Below are 20,214 nucleotides of genomic sequence, written 5' to 3'. Positions count from 1 at the left end.
CCGTTCAGTACTTGCTCTGCAATAAATCACTGAGCCATTTCATGTTTGTTTTATTATTTCATTTTCTGTCTGAATGAGTCGTCACTTCATCAGTGTGTATCAGATATTGCCACCTTGTGGAATAAAGGTGAATTGCACTTTTTCCGTCATCTAAGATTAAATTATTGTTGTGCAGAAAAAATATACATACACTCATACACACCTCGGGTCGTTAGTGACCCTATACAATTTTTACACAAAATGAACGCAAAAATAGGCAGTCTTTTATATTTTTATGATTTTTTTCTTTTTATATTGTTTATAATAAATTGATTGAGGAATACCAAGAAGGTTGATGTCTAACTTTAAAAAATAAATGAGGAGGAGGGTAGTGAATGACGTCCCGGGTCACTAAAGACCCGAGGTATGCATTTAAGGGTTAATTGAGCATGAATAATAATTGATAATAACTGAGCACCAAATCAGCATATTATAATGATTTCTGAAGGATCATGTGACACTGAAGACTGGAGTAACGATGCTGACAATTCAGCTTTTAAAATATTTTCAAAAAGATAGTTATTTTAAGTGGTAATACAATTTCACAATGTTATTGTTTTTATTGTTTTTTTTAAATCAAATAAATGCAACCTTGGTTGAAAAAACATAATTTTTCTAAACTTTTGACCTGTAGTATGTGAAAGAATATGTTATATTTTAATGTTATGTTTTAATATAAATTATAAAAAAAAATGTCAAAAATATGATTTCACTTCTTATATATTTTGCTTATTATAATTTGCCTATCATTCTATATATAATTCTGTTATTGAAATATAATATTATGTTTTAATACAAATTAATATAAATGTCAAAAATATTACTTACTACGTTTCACTTCTTTCATCTCTGAGAGCACAAGTGTATTCATATTTTAAGGGCAGTGACTACTGCATATTTACACTACCCTTTACTTTGGAGCAGACCTCTTGCAGAACTGAAATTAACCTATCTCAGGTTTCTGAATAAACCATGAGGGGTCTAAAATTTGCCATCAGACTGGGATTAGTGTCTGGCAGAGGAAGTCTTTACGTGGGTTTCCACGGTGTGACTCTGCTGTCCCCGTCAGCAAGACCTTCTGAACTCTATCCATTATTCAGGCCTGCAGTAACAGGCCTCAATGTGCAGCAGCTTTCCTGGGTCCATCTCTTCTGACAGAAGAGCTCCATTCCTAAGTATGCAGTGTTCATCTGGTAAAGCTGGCATCTGGCCAGGGTGTGCAATCTGCATTTGAATGGAGAGAATACAGCTAACTGCTCTTCATCGCTGTCTAATGCTGTGTGAAGAGGTTATATGGACATTTTGGCTGCTTTTAACACTGCTGAGGATAATGCACAGATTTGATCTTTTGACACATATCTGATTTTTGCCCAGTCTTACATTCACTGACGTCATACCCAACAATCATCTGCCAAAACTCAATAGGCACATCTAGACTTGTTTTCAGTAGGTCTTCACACTGTTGAACATGAATGATGCTGAGCATAACATTATTTTGTGTACTTGTTCTTAGGAACATCTTAAGAAATCAAAATAAAAAAAAAATCACAAGTATGCAATTAACTAGGGGTGTGATGAGATATCGTGTCACGAGATCTCGCGAGACTAAACTGTGACGAGATTTCTCGTCGAGGCGAAAAGTAGTCTCGTGATATTGACAGAGTGGTTTGGATGATTAGGAAAGAATATGCCACAGCTACGTTTACATTACGCCTCCACTGTCGTTTTGCTTTGTATTTAAATAAAAAACATTTAATTCAGTTGGATAACGGTCACCACCGCTCCATATTCACAGAGTATGTGCGATCGCTGAAAGTGAAAGTAAACGTGAGCGCGCATTCAATGTCAATACCCCGCATTTTGAAAGCGGCTCCCTGATGAATACAAATATCTCTCAATATGAAAGCTATTTTAGGCTGGGGAGTGTAGTTGTAACCATCTCTTAGCTCTGTATCAGAGAAAAATTTGGTCTTGTTTGCACTTTGAATATTGAGAGAGTGTGATTTTGGTTGCACTTATTGTAAAGTGTTACCATAAAAAATGAATAACAGTTTTCTCTTAATCTTATTAAGCACAAACAGTAAGGTTTCATTTGTTAACATTAGTTAACGCACTGTGAACTATCATGAACTAACAATGAATGACTTTTTATTAACTAACATAAACAAAGATTAATAAATACTGTAGCAAATATATTGCTCATTGTTAGTTGATGTTGGTTAATAAATGTTAATAAATGAGACCTCATTGTAAAGTGTTACCATTTTTATTTATACTGTATTTCTATGATCAGTTTGTGGAAAGGAGTTCAGTTAGGAGGTCAAAAGTTGTAGAAGCTCATAAATCATGTACAGTAAGGTCTGAAGAGACTGAAATCATACAGGAGAGAAGTCAGTCAGTTGAGTTTGTGGCAAAACCTTTTACAGTGCTTGAGTATTGTTGTCTTTTACTGCATATGATAATTCATACTCAGAAAGCAAAATTGAAATGACATTCATTACAAGATCATTAGTTAAAACATTTCAAATACACCTGCAGAATATTTTTTCTAGTCATGTATTTCGCCATTGATGATTTTTAAAAAATAGTGTGTAAAAATCTCGTCTCGTCTCGTCTCGTCTCGTGAACTCAATCTCGAGTCTCGTCTCGTAAGATACCTGTCTCGTCTCGTGTATATATATATATATATATATATATATATATATATATATATATATATATATATATATATATATATATATATATATACACACACACACACACATTTACAATATTATATTAATAATGTATAATATAAAGTTAGTCATTTTTTTGTTACAAAAATATCTTGTTAGCACTCCTGTTTAATTACAGTCCTGTTTTGCATGAACATACTACGTACATATTATAGTAATGAAACTAACTGGGTAATACCCTGCCCCTACCCCTACCCCTACCCCTAAACTTGAAGTTAACCCAGGTAGTTACCTTACATTACTTTTGTTGGTAATTACACTGCAAGTACATTGAAAATCCATGTACTGTAATATAAAGTGCAACCAATATCTCTCCTGCACTGTCAGAAAAAAAAAGTGCATAAATTGTACCTTTACCTAGGGGTAAAAAAAAAAAAAAAAAAAAAAAGAAGCTTGTCACCCTTAAAAAACAACTTTGTACCTTATCTACTCCTAAAAGGTACATATTAGTAAATTAGAGTAGACATATGTACCCTTAAGGTACTACTATGAACCTTTTAGGGGAAAATAGGACCCAAATATCCAATGGTGACAAGCTGTTGTTCCCCTAAAAGGTTCATTCTTTTTGCAAAAAAACAAAAACAAACAAAAAAAAACCAAATCTGAGAGTGTTGCTACAAATAGGATGCAGTGAAAAGACATTTCACAACTGCTTAAATGGCAAAAATAGTGTCTTCAGAATAAGTTTGTTTACACATAAAGACTGATATGAGCATTTTATGGAATCTTGTTTCAGCCACAGAATAAAAAAATAATAATAATGATTGTGGAATTGTGAGATATAAACTCACAATTGCAAGAAAAGCAGTCAGAATTGCGAGTTTATAACTTGCAATTGTGACTTCTTCTTTTTTTTTTAATTGTGAGATATAAACTTGCAATTCTGAGAAAAAAAAAGGTTTTTACACACACACACACATTTAAAGCAAGGGTTGCTCTGCATGAGCAAGGGTTTTAAGAAAGCATCTGTGTTTTTAAGAAAGATTAATATGCACCATTTGTGCTTCCTCCGAAAGATGCTACAATGTCAAGAATGAAAAATGCTCACTTGTACGTGTAATGAACAGACCGAATGCCCCAGCTGTTTATAGGAGTAGCAAGTCCCGCAAAAGAAGCTTATCGCAATTGGATTGCATTTAACAGAAATTAGCATCTTTTATCCTGCATAATAAAAAGTTCCAGGCACATAACTTATGACCTTATATCCTCATATGACACTTGTCCTCCAATCAAATCTGATTATGAGATGCCACGCTTCAAGAATTACATTTAAAACCACCCAGTGTTGGACTGGACCGGATTAACCTGATTAGAGAAGGATGCGGAAACAGCATGTGTAGGGTTTAATTTTTGAGTGGGAGCTATTCGCATTGGGAAATAAGGTGAATTAGAGCCAGAGCCGAGCGAAATATCGAACGCTCACCTGCACTCTACAAGAATGCCGTCCCGCCATTAACCTGCCCTTTGAAAAGTGCCCATTCTTATGTCCAGTAATTGCGAACGATAGGTATTCCTTCAGGTCTTTGATGTTTCTGGTGGGATGAGTGTGAACAATTATCAGATGAGACGTGTAATTATTTCCAGCCATGATTCGCAAACAAAGTAGAGGTCAGAGACCTTCCGCTGCTCTCTGGCGCAACCGACATTTAATTCTGCTGCTTAAGGGAACAGAAAGGATGAGCACTGCAGACTCTCTATTGCGAGAGGGCAGAAGCTAAGATGGAGACTTTGTTGCATCTGAATGCATGTTAGTGAACCCATTAAGCCAAACCTGGCCTGAGAGTCAGGGGAAGCCATGCATGTCATCAAGACTTAACTGAACAACATCCTCCATGTGGGATTATACATGTACAACACTTTTGCTAACACTTCGCTCACATCCCACTATTTTTTTACAACATAGCCTATACAACTATTGTGAGGCTTAATATTATCATTTAAGCTCTGTCCTCTTGTTGCTAATTCAGACATGTTTTACAGAACATTGCCTAGAAACCAACTGGTGAATTCTGTGAAAAGGTTTTCAGGCAAATGCTCATAAAGTAGTAAAACTTGGATATTCTTCTTACAGAGTGTCTATTTACACCCTTGTTGGCAAACACTATTTACACTAGCTCCGCCCACCAATGTCTGGTTGGGCCAGTTTTAAAAAAGACGCACAGAATTCAATGTCATCAGTGGCGCAACAGTAGCGAGTAAGGCTCGCAAACCTGGCTTTTAACACGATAAGTGCGGTTTTGAATCTGCCTTTTGCCGAGCCCACATTTAAAGGATTAGTTCACTTTCAAATAAAATTTTCCTGATAATTTACTCACCCCCATGTCATCCAAGATGTTCATGTCTTTCTTTCTTCGGTCGAAAAGAAATTAAGGTTTTTGATGAAAATATTCCAGGATTTTTCTCCTTATAGTGGACTTCAAAGGCCTCCAAACGATTGAAGGTCAAAATTACAGTGTCAGTGCAGCTTCAAATGGCTTTAAACGATACCAGACGAGGAATAAGGGTCTAATCTAGCGAAACGATCAGTCATTTTCCACAAAAACACAAATGTATAAGGTAACACAAAAGATCGCCTTGCACTTGCTTCCGCTTTCCGTATTCTTCAAAAAGCTTACGATGTATGTCCTACGCCTTGCCTATTCAACTTACGAAACGAATGTGGCGCCAGTTCCATTTTTTTCCTTAAGTAGAATAGGGAAGGCGTAGGACATACAGTGTAAGCTTTGTGAAGAATACGGTAAGCGGAAGCATGTGCAAGGCAATCATTTGTGTTTATAAAGCATATACAGTTGTATTTTTGTAGAAAATGACCAATCGTTTCGCTAGATAAGACCCTTATTCCTCGTCTGTTAAAGCCATTTGAAGCTGCACTGAAACTGTAATTTTGACCTTCAACCGTTTGGAGGCCATTGAAGTCCACTATAAGGAGAATAGAATAATCCTGGAATGTTTTCATCAAAAACCTTAATTTCTTTTTGACCGAAGAGAGAAAGACATGAACATCTTGGATGACATGGGGGTGAGTAAATTATCAGGAAATTTTTATTTGAAAGTGAACTAATCCTTTAATTTCAATAAAAATGAAAACAATGTTCTAAAAGTTAAAATAAACTGTGAACGAGTGTTCAATAATATTAAAACTGTTTATTGGGTAGGGTTAGGGGAAGGTGTAGGGTGTATTCTCCCAATAATAGTTCCACTTAGTGCAAATAGCCACTGCCTTATTCTTACTTGGGAATGAACTGTGATATTACAAAGACATTAATAAAGAAATTGGTTAAAAACTGCAGAGATTATGAATTGGAATGAGGCAAACACTCATCAGTCAACTGAAAAAAAGAAAAGCCACATTAGAAAGCAATTACAAATCATAACATCGGAGTAAGACAACACAATTGTTTCTAACAGTTCTACAATGCATTCACTGGGATACTGTGAACTATTTTGTTACTTTTGACACTGACCTCAGTCAATACCTAATTATACATATAACATTAATTTACAATGAAGCAAATGAAGACTTCAGATGCAAAAGCCTCTAAGTGCCATCTGAAATTTTCTTCTAAAATGAGCATTTTTATCAAGCTCGTATGTTTAGGTTCAGTAATTTCACTTTAATGGCAATTAATAGGTCATTTTCATTGCCATTAAAGTGTAATAACTGAACATAAACATACGAGCTTGATAAAAATGCAAATTTTAGAAGAAAATTTCAGATGGCACTTAGAGGCTTTTGTATCTGAAGTCTTCAAATGTAGGTGTCCTTACTCGTTATACAATTTCATTGGGGAATAAGGGCTGACACATAGTTTAATCCACAGCATTATCTTCTCAATTTATTGATTTTAAAAAATTAAAAAAAAAAAAAAAAAAAAAAATCCTGTATCCTTTCTCAGAACCTTTCTCAGTCAACAAAGTATTACATATATATATATATATATATATATATATATATATATTTTTTTTTTTTTTTTTTTTTTTTTTTTTTAATACTGCAGTTAAAACACACAAATACATAAAACAAGATCAAAAGCTTGTCTGAGAAAATGGCCAACGGTTTCTGAGGTAAGATTGGTCAAAAAAAAATTATGACGGGGCTTAGTGAAATGTTAAATGATTGGCTGTTTCATACCAGAATAGAGCCAAAACTAATTCATGTTTACTAAAACATTTTTATTTTTATTTTTTTCTGAATAGCACGCACCAGTGAATCATTAAGACCAGGAATGTGTATTCAAAAAGTCAATTTTAATTTCACAAACTCCTACATCACCTTCAAAGATACACAAAATATGAGTACAAGTCCTCAACAATACAGTGACAAAGACTGTGATCACTTTGAGCTGCTGTGGGAGTATTAAATTGAGTTTAGTTAATGTATAAAATAGCAAGAGAGGCAGATTTTTCCGTAAGGCATTACAGACTTCCCTGGCTCTAAGTAGAGCTGCATGGCACAGTCGTCTCGAGCGATAAGCAGAACACCACGTAATTAAAGAAAACATCTCCTGAGATATGGGACTGAATGGGACATGAACGGGGGAGCCATGCTTTATAACAACAGCTCAATCCCCATGTCCCTCGACGGAAATGCTGTGAACCAGAAACCGCTGAGGAGGGAACTACACGGCCTGGACCTGTGTCGTCTGAGTCAATGAATTAAATAACGTACACGTTCCTCCTTTGATCTTTCCTCTTCCAATAAAGCCGGAGGGGCAAAACTCACGAGCAACGTCCCAGATGCTTGAACACCATGTTAAAGTATCAATTTGGCTTCTACTAGCATGGGACACAAATACCTCTTTGTTTCTGCAGATTAAACAACATGGGGAAAAAGAAACCAAAGGGCTATTACTCAAAGGCTGCAGGCACCTTCTATTAATGAGTGCCATCTATCAAATCAGAGTATTTACCCCAGCAACTGCCTTGCATGGAGTGCGAAATGGATTTGAGACTGGGCACACTTTGTCCTGATATCAGACTAGGAGTGCTGCAAGAAAAAAAAAAAAAAAAAAAAAAAAAAAAAAAAGGCATGTACCATCAACCAAGCAGAGGGATTGTGACCCTTTTGTATTGGTCCTAATATGTTTAAAGAGAGAGCGAGAGAAAACATCATTACCAACAAGGAGCAAAGTGCTCAGAAATTATGATATATGACTTATGAGTTACTGTGTGTGTGTGTGTGTGTGTGTGTGTGTGTGTGTGTGTGTGTGTGTGTGTGTGTGTGTGTGTGTGTGTGTGTGTGTGTTTAAGATCGGGAGGGTGTTATTATGGAACTTTTATCCATGGACACGGCATTACGAGCACTGAAATTTTTCAATATGAACATTACATAGAGAGATTAATGCCCCTTCTCCTTTGCTTCTTTTCTGTACTTGCTTTCAATTGTGCCTGAGCTTTTACAAAAAGAGAAATAAAATCCCCAACTTGTTAGAACTCCAAATGCAAATCTTTTGCAGGCAAAATGGAGCTTGTGAAAAAGAACCTATTGCGGGAAGACTGTTAATATCACTATCGGTCCAGAAACTGGGTAATATAATAACTGCTGGCTCTACTGTCTACTTAAGATGGGAAGAGAATTTCCCACTGGGTTTAAGTAGAACAGCGATGGAAGGAACTAGAATAGGGTTTAATTCTTTCAATGCCCTTCAAAAAATGCATTTGTTAAAGCAAATTATCACAGTTACAGCCTCCACCTCCCTGAAAAAGCCTGAAATAGTTTTTAGGCCAAAGCAGTTTGTGAGATCTATATCAGACACATGCATTTAGCTCCTATTTTTTCATTTAATTATGTGAGTAAATCTAGTTAGTGCCTTGTTGTTTGGCAGCAGCTCTCCCATGAGGGCAATGCTTTGCATTTTACTGCTCCTTAGACTATGGAGCTTCAGCCATTTCCCTCAAGGCTTTTGTGATAGAACATGGTTTAGTTCAGACCCTTAAGAGAGGATATCTCTGAGCATAAGAGTGGAAAATAGTTAGTGTGGAAAATCACCCCATTCTACAGTCAATCTTATTCCTTTTTGGCTAATGAAGACCTAAAAGTACCATATCAACTCCCACATTACAGACTCATCCATTCACACTTGATGAACAAGATGAAATCCAAAACAAATTGCACTGCTTTCACTGTACTTCAGAGAGCTAAAATGAGACTTTTTAGAGGAAAATGGTTGACTGAAAACAGATCATCAATGTGAGCAAACTGGACCGGGGTGGGAGATATTCTCTCATGTGGGCCTCATCTGGCTCCACTGCCACACTCCAGGGTTGCTCCCTCCAGATCTTACATCTGCACACAGAACAAGGCTGCTTTCGCTCCCAGCACACATACAGGTCTTTTTAATTGGTCTGCACTTCGGCCACCATCTGCCGAGCCTCAACAGGCACTCTGGGACCGTCCAGGCCTGACCTCACTTCCCACTTTAACAAATGGATCGCCTCAGCGGGCGGCAGGGACTTGGGAGAGGCGTTTATTGCGGTCATATGCCTCCGGTTTCTTAGCTTAGCCATTTATTTTCCTGGACCTCCGGAACATGTCAGGGTTAGGGCAGCCATCACGGAGCTGGCATAAATCAGACATTTCCTTGATAACAATGACATTGAAGTGTTATGCGGCCCTATTTGTCATCCTTAAGGATTTTAATGGAGTAAATCAAACCCATTAAGGCTTAACCTTTGCATGGGCCCTGGCTGCCATGAGAGCAGCCCTCCGCAGAGCTTGGAGATACACTTCATAGAGTCTCCATAGCTCCATAGAAGCAGTTCTCTTAATTATAGGTTAGGAGTATTTAAATTATAGGACAATTCTCTTTGTGGCCTTTGCAGCGGTAGATTTACAAAAACAAAACAAAACAAAACAAATTAAAAAAATAAATAAAAGAGAACTAAAATCAAAAGATTAAACTTTTCTAACCTGCTCAACGTTCAAAACATGACTGGGACTGTGTGATGTAGTCTATAGAATGCAGTTAGAATGCCCCTAAAATTCAAGATATCAATCCAAAAATGCCCCGTATGAGTTTTGATACGGTATAGTTAAGCAGTATCACACGACATGAGTGCTGTTTTTATCACGAATAGTACGAGTGCAAATGTGATATTGAATTTTTTAAACAACAGTTCAATTGTATATGCTGTGTGTGTGTGTGTGTGCATTTATAACCACTGACAGGTGAAGTGAATAACACTGATTATCTCTTCATCACGGCACCTGTTAGTGGGTGGGATATAATAGGCAGCAAGTGAACATTTTGCCCTCAAAGTTGATGTGTTAGAAGCAGGAAAAATGGGCAAGCGTAAGGATTTGAGCGAGTTTGACAAGAGCCAAATTGTGATGGCTAGACAACTGGGCAGGGCATCTCCAAAACTGCAGCTCTAGTGGGGTGTTCCCAGTCTGCAGTGGTCAGTATCTATTAAAAGTGGTCCAAGAAAGGAACAGTGGTGAACTGGTGACAGGATCATGGACGGCCAAGGCTCATTGATGCACATGGGGCACAGGCTGCAGACCAGTCAGGGAGCCCATGCTGACCCCTGTCCACCGCCGAAATGGCAACAGTGGGCATGTGAGCATCAGAACTGGACCACAGAGCAATGGAAGAAGGCGGCCTGGTCTGATGAATCACATTTTCTTTTACATCACGTGGATGGCCGGATGCATGTGTGTCGCTTACATGGGGAACACATGGCACCAGGATGCACTATGGGAGGAAGGCAAGCCAGCGGTGTGAGGCTTTGGGCAACGTTCTGCTGCGAAACCTTGGGTCCTGCCATCAATGTGGATGTTACTTTGACATGTACTGTACCACCTACGCAATGTTGCAGACCATGAGTTTGATGTGTTGACTTGGCCTCCATATTAGTAAATATAACAGTGCTTCCCACACATAGACTTTACTTGGGCGGGCCGCCCAGGTATAATAACGGCCGCCCAAATATATTCGGAGACACATTTTTGCTTTTATTATTTTTATCCTCTTATACTTTTATATCCACGCAAGATAATGAAACCATCCGCGATCGATTAACTAGTTTTGTACCTGCTCGTTATGTGTGCGTCAGAACTGTTTACTCCCGCTAACATTCGAACGGGCGCTGAATTTTGCAAAGTCACAAGGGGGCGCTGTTGCGCTTTCTACAGGCTCGCACAACAGCGCTTCAGACTGCTTCAGAGTTATTCTCAAACAATGAAAAGCGCAGATTTATGCCTAGCAATTGCTAATGAACTCAAGTTGATGAATTATTACAATGTCTAATTTATGGCCTTTATATAAAATGTTTTAGACGATTGTAAGAATCTGAAGGATCAGCCTGCAATAGTACAGACATTTCTAAATAAGAGCCCCGGTGAATTTCGGGCTTGTTTATAATTAAAAGTCACACGCTACGTTTTTTCTTTTGGGCATTATTGGTATTTTGGTTACACTATAAATTGTATTTAATTTGATTTCCATTTAATTCATAGTAAATTATTGTAGTCTCCCCCACAGGAAGAAAAGACTAAGAACATTATTTGACACATATATTATTCATTATATAAATTTTACTAGTAAAATCTGTGTCCCATTCACTGAGAGAGACACTATATGACAGCAAGAAGAACATAGGAAAATGTGAACCTTTTAAATGCTGTAATTTTGCATAACTTACAATGCATAATAATGCATAATATTAGTATGTAATTAAATGTAATATGTTATTTAATTAATTTCAATAAATAAAAATACTGTTAAAAATCACACCATTTTTGTGCCGTGGGTAATAGGAGGATTTTTCGCTCGGCTACCACTGCAAGTATATTTCAAACCTGTGGGAAGCACTGTAAAATATATATAGACTATACAATATATAGTTAAGATTTTATTATTTTAATTAGGTAATTTTCCTAATTATTTCCTAACTTTATATCTCCTAAAATATCAAATGTATTTTTAATACAGACATTTAAAAATATGCTTATTTTAAAATAGGTTTATACAAGTTTTCTATTTAATTTTTAAATACATTAATATACAGAAAAGAAAAAAAAAACCACCCAATTATCATTCAAGTATGAGGAGGGAATTCCTGTTAGTCTGAATAATGACAGACAAGGCCCAGGCAAAAGGGGCAATTACACACTTTAAACCACTTTAAGTTCTACCTTATCTTGGTCTTAATGGAGGTCAATTATCTCATCACAACTCCATGATGTCAGTAGCTATCTGGTGAAAATGTTTAAAAAGTGTGCATGTGGAAGGAAAGATTTAGTTCCTTGCAGACTAACTCACTCGACCTGTCACATCTCTAATATGGGACATCATCAGAGGTAGGAAGGTGCTGGACCTCCAACTCCATTGTGTGTGAAGAGAAATAAGCTCAGTTCAGAAAAAAGACAGGTTCAAGAAGTGGTTGGATAGAGTGCAGATTGGTGCCGTTTTTTCTAGTCATGGTCCAATCAAACTTGTGAAACTGCAGGACTGCAGCCTCCCTGTAATGAATGAGCGTGTGAAGGTTCTGAGCTATGTGAGGAACAAACAATAGAGGAACCGAACTCAGTAGAGCTCTGCTGGGAAGATATTAGCACTACAGTGGTTTCTGCAGCTGTACGGCTGTACGCACTGCACTGTGTGTGCATGAGCTGACCTGAGAAATGTATTCTGTGCGAATTGGTGCATTTATTCAGTGCAATAAAGGTAAGTATACGCCTACATTTTATTTAAATTATAAAGTGTTTACTACTATAAATCAATGTATTTACAGGGATAAATACAGTGATGAGATGTCAGTCAGCACCGGGTGTTTTGCATGATGGAAACACCTTTTTCCTTGCATTAACTGAATTGATTTGCTATAATACTGAATCTAATTACTTTGGATATTAAAATGTCATCAGAAATATATACTGTTTGTTTATGTGCAGGTTATATGGAGCCTGTCACAGCATCTTTCTGTAGAAACAAGGAGCGGCGGTCTGAGGTTTGCAGTTCTCCCACCGAACAGCAGCACATCACAGGCTCAGATTTCAGCAACATGAGAACCAGCACCATTTCGGTGGAAAAGAATGGTTGATCACACATGAATTAAGATGCTACTTTTAAATATTAAATGGTTATGTCTAAAATGTTTGTTCAGCGACTTTAAATATAGATAATATTGTATGCATGAATAAAAACAGTGTGAAATAGACTGTACTTAGAACAGTATTCATCCAAAATAGAGATCGTATTGTGTAAACGCAGTGGTTGTATAGTGTATTTTACACAATTTTAAATGATTAAAGTTAATCTGGAAATATTAACCTATGTACGTGAAAAATAACTAGCCTAAATCAACCCATTATGCCGAGTTAAATGAATAACTCAGCATGCTAGGTTTAAAAATAAATAAATAAATGGTTGGGTTTGTCCATATTTGACCGAGAAATGGGTTGTAAAACAATCCAAATTGTGTTATTTTCAACCCAACAGTTTTTAGAGTGCAGTATGGGAACCAGGAGTGCTGGTGGAGTGCTTGGTTTTGCTTGAGAACAGCATGACTTTGACTTTTTAAACTTTTTAGTGTTGTTTTTGCCCAAACAAACTCCCCTCTGTGCATATCATCACATGAAATCCTGCAGGCGCCAATGCAGCACTAGAAACCCTGGTGGCTATATAATAGAATGACAACTTTGTTGGTTGTACATGTCATTATTCATTACAGTACCTTTAGTTCAGGTTCAGCAAAGTAGGCAAAATTTCAGTTGGGGTGTATGCGATGAAGGCCTTCATCACAATGCCAACCTATAACTCCATGATAGTGAGAAGGTTATCTGAAGTGGCCCTGAGGGTTTGTGTAGCTTCTTATGCATGGCTTCCATGGTTTCTGTCTCTCATGTGTATAAAGCTTTTCCTGCCAACATGTCATGTAATGCCATTGCCCCAGAGCTGTGCAGCCAAATCTGTGAACTGCTGCTGTCTTCATGGATGACTGGGTGCTGCCACTGCTGTAATCACTTTGCATGTAAGATATGCAATGCTAACAGACTCGCAGACACAGTGATAAGCCGGCCCTCTTTAATACAGGGAAATGGAGCATGTGGAAGTGCAAGACATCCAGACAGCAGGGAGCATCAGGAAAATGAATGAAAGGAAGTGTTACGCATAACTGATATTTTCAGCATCGGTTTGCATGTGACTGAGTCTAGCAGTTCAAGCTACTTTCAAATGTTTCTATTTACACTCTTTTTTATTTAATAGAATTTTTCATTGCTTACATGACATTTTTTGTGTGTTATCAGCATACAAATTAAAAAAAAAAAAATCCTGTGGTAAACATAACTTGACGATACTTTGCCGTTTTCTTCCACAACGATAATAACACACACCCTTAAAGGTGCCCTAGATTCAAAAATTGAATTTACCTTGACATAGTTGAATAACAAGAGTTCAGTACATGGAAAAGACATACATTGAGTTTCAAACTCCATTGCTTTCTCTTTCTTATGTAAATCTCATTTGTTTAAAAGACTTCCGTAAAACACACGGATCTCAACATAACACCGACTGTTACGTAACAGTCGGGGTGTATGCCCCCAATATTTGCATATGCCAGCCCATGTTCCCAACATTATGAAAGGCATGAGACAAGGGCAGCCAGTAATGTCTGGATCTGCACAGGTGAATCAACAGACTAGGTAAGCAAGAACAACAGCGAAAATGGCAGATGGAGCAATAATAACTGACATGATCCATGATAGCATGATATTTTTAGTGATATTTGTAAATTGTCTTTCTAAATGTTTCATTAGCATGTTATTAATGAACTGTTAAATGAGGTTAAAGTTACCATCGTTTCTTACTGAATTCACGGAGACAAGAGAGCCGTCGATATTTTCATTTTTAAACACTTGCAGTCTGTATAATTCATAAACACAACTTCATTCTTTATAAATCTCTCCAACAGTGTAGCATTAGCCGTTAGCCACGGAGCACAGCCTCAAACTCATAGAGAATCAAATATAAACATCAAAATAAATACTTTACTCACATAATTCGAAGCATGCATACAGCATGCATGACGAACATCTTGTAAAGATCCATTTGAGGGTTATATTAGCTGTGTGAACTTTGTAAATGCGCTGTAATATAATCGAGAGCTCGTGTGGCAGGGAGCACGGGAATTAAAGGGGCGGCGCGCTGAAAAAAATCAGTGCATAGTTAATGATGCCCCAAAATAGGCAGTTAAAAAAAATTTATTTAAAAAAAAATCTATGGGGTATTTTGAGCTGAAACTTCACAGACACATTCAGGGGACACCTTAGACTTATATTACATCCTGTGAAAAAGCATTCTTGGGCACCTTTAAGATGAATTTTGAAGCAGTTATGTTCATTTTTGAAAACTTAAGTTTTTAATAAGTAACTAGATAAGAGAGTTTGGAGTGTGAGTGTGTGCAGTTTACATTGTAGAACAAAACATGACAGTATCATCAAATTATGCATACTACAGGGTTTATTTTACACATATTACTAAAAACAACATTATAAAACCCCATAGGAAAATCTTGAAGGCACAAGCAAGTCTTCTGGGTTCTGACAACAAACCTGCACCATTCTATATGGTCTTAGATTTCTCACCACACTGCACAGACTACATCTACAATATTTATAAACACATTTGATCTCTAATTCTCCAGTCAGTCTGTTGTGTTTTAACCTTAATTGGTAATCAATCAATAATGTAATAAATCAATTCTGACCTAATAACCTTCAAAAAAGAAACCTGGCCCAAGCTAAATCCATTAATGAGGCATCACACCTGGCAATGGGGCATGTCTCACTCTGGTGTGTATAAACTGTCTTTATATAATCAAGAATCTAATCTTTAATGCATCTTTGTTTGTTGGACTCAATTGACTTTCAATTTTTAAAACACTTTTGATTTGTGGTGTGAACTATCCTTTTAAAGAGGACTTGCTTACTACTGTTAAAGAGACTATTTGTTTATTTCAGTCAAAATAAACATGTAAAAATAGATTGTTTTTATTTTACTGAACAATGTTTTACTATATATGCCATTGGCTGCATAAGATCAAAGCTTAGTGTACTTGTTACGACTACTAATTCTGCATTCTTTATATGTGTTTAGAAAAAAATAGATGGACTACTTGGGGAAAAAAAGCAGCACAGAAACTTAACACAAATTTATTTTCTCTATAGTCTAGAAAGTTTCCATCTAATTAGAGGGGAAACAATTGTGCAGAGCATAAGGGTGTAGAGAAGCTTTCTTCTCCAGTTAATTTAATTGCTCTGTCTAGTTAGAGACGATGAATCTTATTATCATTCTGGAGTCAATAAAAAAAAAACACACACACACACACACACACACACACACACACAGTAGAAAAAAAAAAAAAAAAAAAAACGCGCCTGCATGCACACACTTTGGCCTAATTTTAGCATCCCAAATGGTTGGTTGTTCTTTCTGAATATCATAATACGCTACTATGGTAACAGTGAGTTTCTTTCGCATATTTGAGGAAAGTTCTTCAGAAAGCAGTCGGAAAGCTTTGAGTTGATGAATCAGTGGGGAAGGAAAGTGCAGACAAAAGATCAGGTATCTATACATACAGAGGGACCTTAAAACGGATGACAGACAATGACAGATTTTCCAGGATTTAATAGGGGGTCATCGCGAGCTTGGGTAAAACAAAATGTTAGATGGAGAGAACGTCTTGCAGAGGGACTCTGCTCCTGATTTATATACCATTGCTTTCCTTTGTTTGCTTGATGAAAATTATAGGGACTGTTCAGAACTGCTTCTACTGAGCTGAACACACCATGAGAGCTCTTTGAATGAGAACAAGAAAAAAACAGCATGTTGGAGATGATTGAGAGCTGGGTGTGTTTCTGTCATTTCCCACCATGTTTATCGTAATAGTTATTGTGCATCAAAAGCGGCAAAATTAATGACAGTGATTTTCTATAAGCAGCAGAGGGGAGATCTGAAATTAATGAAAATGAGAAAGAGAGAGAACTAGAGAGGAACAGGAGCATTTGAGTTTCAATCACAATGAGTCACTGGTTTGCTGATATGCAGTAGAAGTTCTGTGTGTGGTATAAAATATAGAGCAGTCGTTCTCAACTTGACGGGGCCCATTGATGGGACTTTGCACACTTTCCACAGTATGACTTAAAATAATTTGATTAAAAATTTTCCAGCAGTTCATGTTTCAACTGTTATAGGGGGCGCTGTTATGCATCGTCTGATCCAAAAACAAGTGAAGAAGAAGCAAAAACAAGAGATAAAAGCATCGCTTCCACACATGTAAGCTACATTAAACAGCAAACTGCCCACAGAATGAAATGTCGAATCCATGAAGAGGTATAAGACTGTGCAAGCTATGAGGGTGTTGATGGACTTGATCTACGTTTTGATTATTACATTATCATTTATTTGAAAAAAAAAAAAAAATTGTTGAAAATGTTGCTTTTTAAGAAACTTGATGAATGGATGCATGAAGCTAGAATAAAATGTCGCTTAAAATTGTGAAAAGAAGTGTGCTTATTTGTATTGAATGTGCCCTTGTAGTGTACTTCGCACCTTAGATAAAAAACTGTACTTGCAGATAATAAAATCTAATAATGAAATGAAAGGCCACTTAAGTAAACTTGAAAAGAGTAAACTTTAAATACATTGTAAAACTTTTCGCTGTAAATTTACAGTAAAATACTGGCAGCTGGGTTGCCAGCCACTTACTGTATTTTTACAGTACTACTTCTGTAAACAACATTTACAGTATAGTGCTGTAATTATCAAATACAGTATCCTGCTGTAATATTATGTACTTTTACAGCATTATACTGTTTATCTACAGCTATTAACTGCATTTATACAGCTTTTCATACTACACTTATATTTGTCATTAAATAATTAAAAAATATACTTTTGTTATGTTATGGCAAAGGAAATGGAAAGCAAAATACTCTTGAGTTTTAAAACTTTTATTATTTTTTTTATGGAAAAAAGCAGAAAATTGCAATGTTGAAAGGTCAACATTTTAAATGCACTCAGCAGTTATCAATGAACAATACAGCAATCTTATTTACATTTAACATTTTTTCAAATGTGGAGTAAAAACAAATAGTAGGCCTACAAGTTTTTCAGTACTGCTCCTTTTTTGCACAGTGTTGCCAGTCTTGGAAGTCACTTTCCCTTCTTGTTTCTTGAGCCGTGTTCATGGTTGATGTCAAAGTACCTAAAAAAGCAGAAAAGAAAGAGAAAAAAAAGGAGAGAGAGAAAACAGTAATGAATATTGTGAATATATGCACCATAGCATTTTTGTGAACATAAGGACTAACAGCCTAAGCATTTGATTGCAGTGAGTTAAAATGTCCAATTAACACTTCAGAAAAGATGCAACTAAAAAAATAGTGCTTATAATTGTATTCAATGAAATTGTTTATTCATTGAATGGACTATATGCACAACTGCTTCCGCGTTGTACGTCGTACTACATCTCGGGAGTTTCTGGTAAAAGCATTCATCTCCCCTCCATACAGCACTAACCTGCTGCAGTCCAGTGCTCGTCTTCTCATTAACTGTTTTTCTCTTACTGTTTTTCTCATATTTTATACCTGTTGAATTTAGCTTGTGTGTGTTGGTGCTCTTATCCCAGTCTTTTAAAATAGTATAATAAATAAGTGGTACCTGCCTCGAGACATTTAGCAATGTTAAATATTTAAATTCATCTTTAAGGGTTAGTTCACCCAAAAATTAAACTGTTGTTAATTTCTTGTCCTCGTGTTGTTCCACACCCGTAAGACCTTTGTTAATCTTTGGAATACAAATGGAGATATTTTTTGATGAAATCTGAGAGCTTTCTGTTCTTCCATAGGCAGCAGCACAACTTACACATTCAAGGTGAAGAATGGTAGGAAACAGATTGTTAAAGTAATCCATGTGTCTCTGCGACATGTGACAGAAAGCTCTCACATCAAAAATATCTTAATTTGTGTTCTGAAGATGAGCGAAGGTATTACAGGTGTGGAACGACATGAGAGTGAGTAATTAATGACAGAAATTTCATTTTTTGGTCAACTAACCCTTTAAACAGTAATGCACTGACAGCGGACTGACAAATATACTTTGAATATTAAGAATTTGAATACTAAGAATTACACACAGTGAAATGATTGTCAATGAAAAATAGGGATTCAAATATTTAATAAAAATAAATGAAGGTTTGTCCTGAACTTATTCATCAGGTCTCACACACACTGCAGCATCGATCACTAAGCAGAAATAGGCAAGTTGTATTATTTCAAAACGTGTGTTACAAGCCTCAGTGCAAGTAGTCCATTATTTGCCATAAACCTGATTACATCACATGTGAAATTAGGTGCAATACTTACATTAACATAACCATATTTCACAGAAGGTCATTTCCCCCCCATCCTGGTTCTTGAGCCATATTTAGGGGATATGTCAAAGAGCCTAAAAGCAGAAAAGCAAAGAGAGAGAGAAAGAGAGAGAAGTGAATATTGTGCATTCATTCATCATAGCATTTTTGTGAACACAAGGACTCACAGCTAAGCATATGATCTCAGTAATGTCTCCTGTTACACTTCAGAAAAGATGCATCTTAAAATATTGCTTAAAATAATTGACAAAATAAAATCGTTTATTCACTGAATTCTTTGTCATAAACATGATACACTTGAAAGTAAGCACAACACTTACGTAAACAATGGAGCACATCAGATGATTGAGCCTGAAACGAGAGAAAAATAAATAAATAAATAAATAAACAAAACAGTTTAAAAATCAGGTTGTAAGAATAACATATGCTAAGGTTGTCTATAAGGTGAAACATCAGTGTTACTGCATGAAGCGCTGAGAACAGAGTAACGTTAACCGTTTGCTCATGAGAAGTTTAACATTTCAAGATCAAACCATTCATGACAAAATAGAAACGCGAAGGAAAAGCTCCAGAAAAGACTGACTTACCGTATTCTCAGCCGAAAATTGTTTATCCGTCTTCTCGACACAGGCAAACGTTTTGATTAATCAGGCGGAAAATAACATCTCCGTCTTCTCAGCAGCTGTCCAGTCATCCCGCGTCTCAGGCAAACTGACGCTTCAAAAGCTTAAAACTGCACACTATATTCACTCAAATATCGTTTAATGATAACATTAAACCCTGAAGAGTCGACGTGAAACACTAAAAGCGTTGGGAAAGAAGCTAAAATGTATGCCTGGCCTAGAAATTTGAAATGAGCGCGGTAAAAAAAAAAAAAATCAATCCCATAATGCAATGCTTCTACAGTATTATACTGTATTACGAGTGAAACGGGCTGAAAACAGAAAACTACTGTATATTTACAGACATTCTGTAAAATATACAGCATGTTACTGTTTTATGAAAATACAGTATAATACTGTTAGAAATTTCCTGTAAATTTACAGTAAAGTTTTACAGTGTACAA

General features: G+C 36.4%; 1 protein-coding gene and 1 long non-coding RNA gene across 2 annotated transcripts in view; both read right to left on the bottom strand.

The window, feature by feature from the left end:
• Window positions 1–20,214, bottom strand: part of galntl6 (polypeptide N-acetylgalactosaminyltransferase like 6) — a 261,879-nt gene that overhangs the window by 126,519 nt on the left and 115,146 nt on the right. The window lies entirely within an intron of this gene.
• On the bottom strand, window positions 17,715–20,208 carry LOC125272102. The gene is made up of 4 exons (XR_007185774.1): window positions 19,736–20,208; window positions 19,469–19,499; window positions 19,141–19,222; window positions 17,715–17,984 (listed from the first exon to the last, which is right to left on the bottom strand). It is a non-coding gene; the product is annotated as an uncharacterized LOC125272102 (long non-coding RNA).

Source organism: Megalobrama amblycephala, linkage group LG7, assembly GCF_018812025.1.
Source record: "Megalobrama amblycephala isolate DHTTF-2021 linkage group LG7, ASM1881202v1, whole genome shotgun sequence".
Taxonomy (NCBI): Eukaryota; Metazoa; Chordata; class Actinopteri; order Cypriniformes; family Xenocyprididae; genus Megalobrama; species Megalobrama amblycephala.
This window is presented reverse-complemented; position numbering and strand designations above follow the sequence as displayed.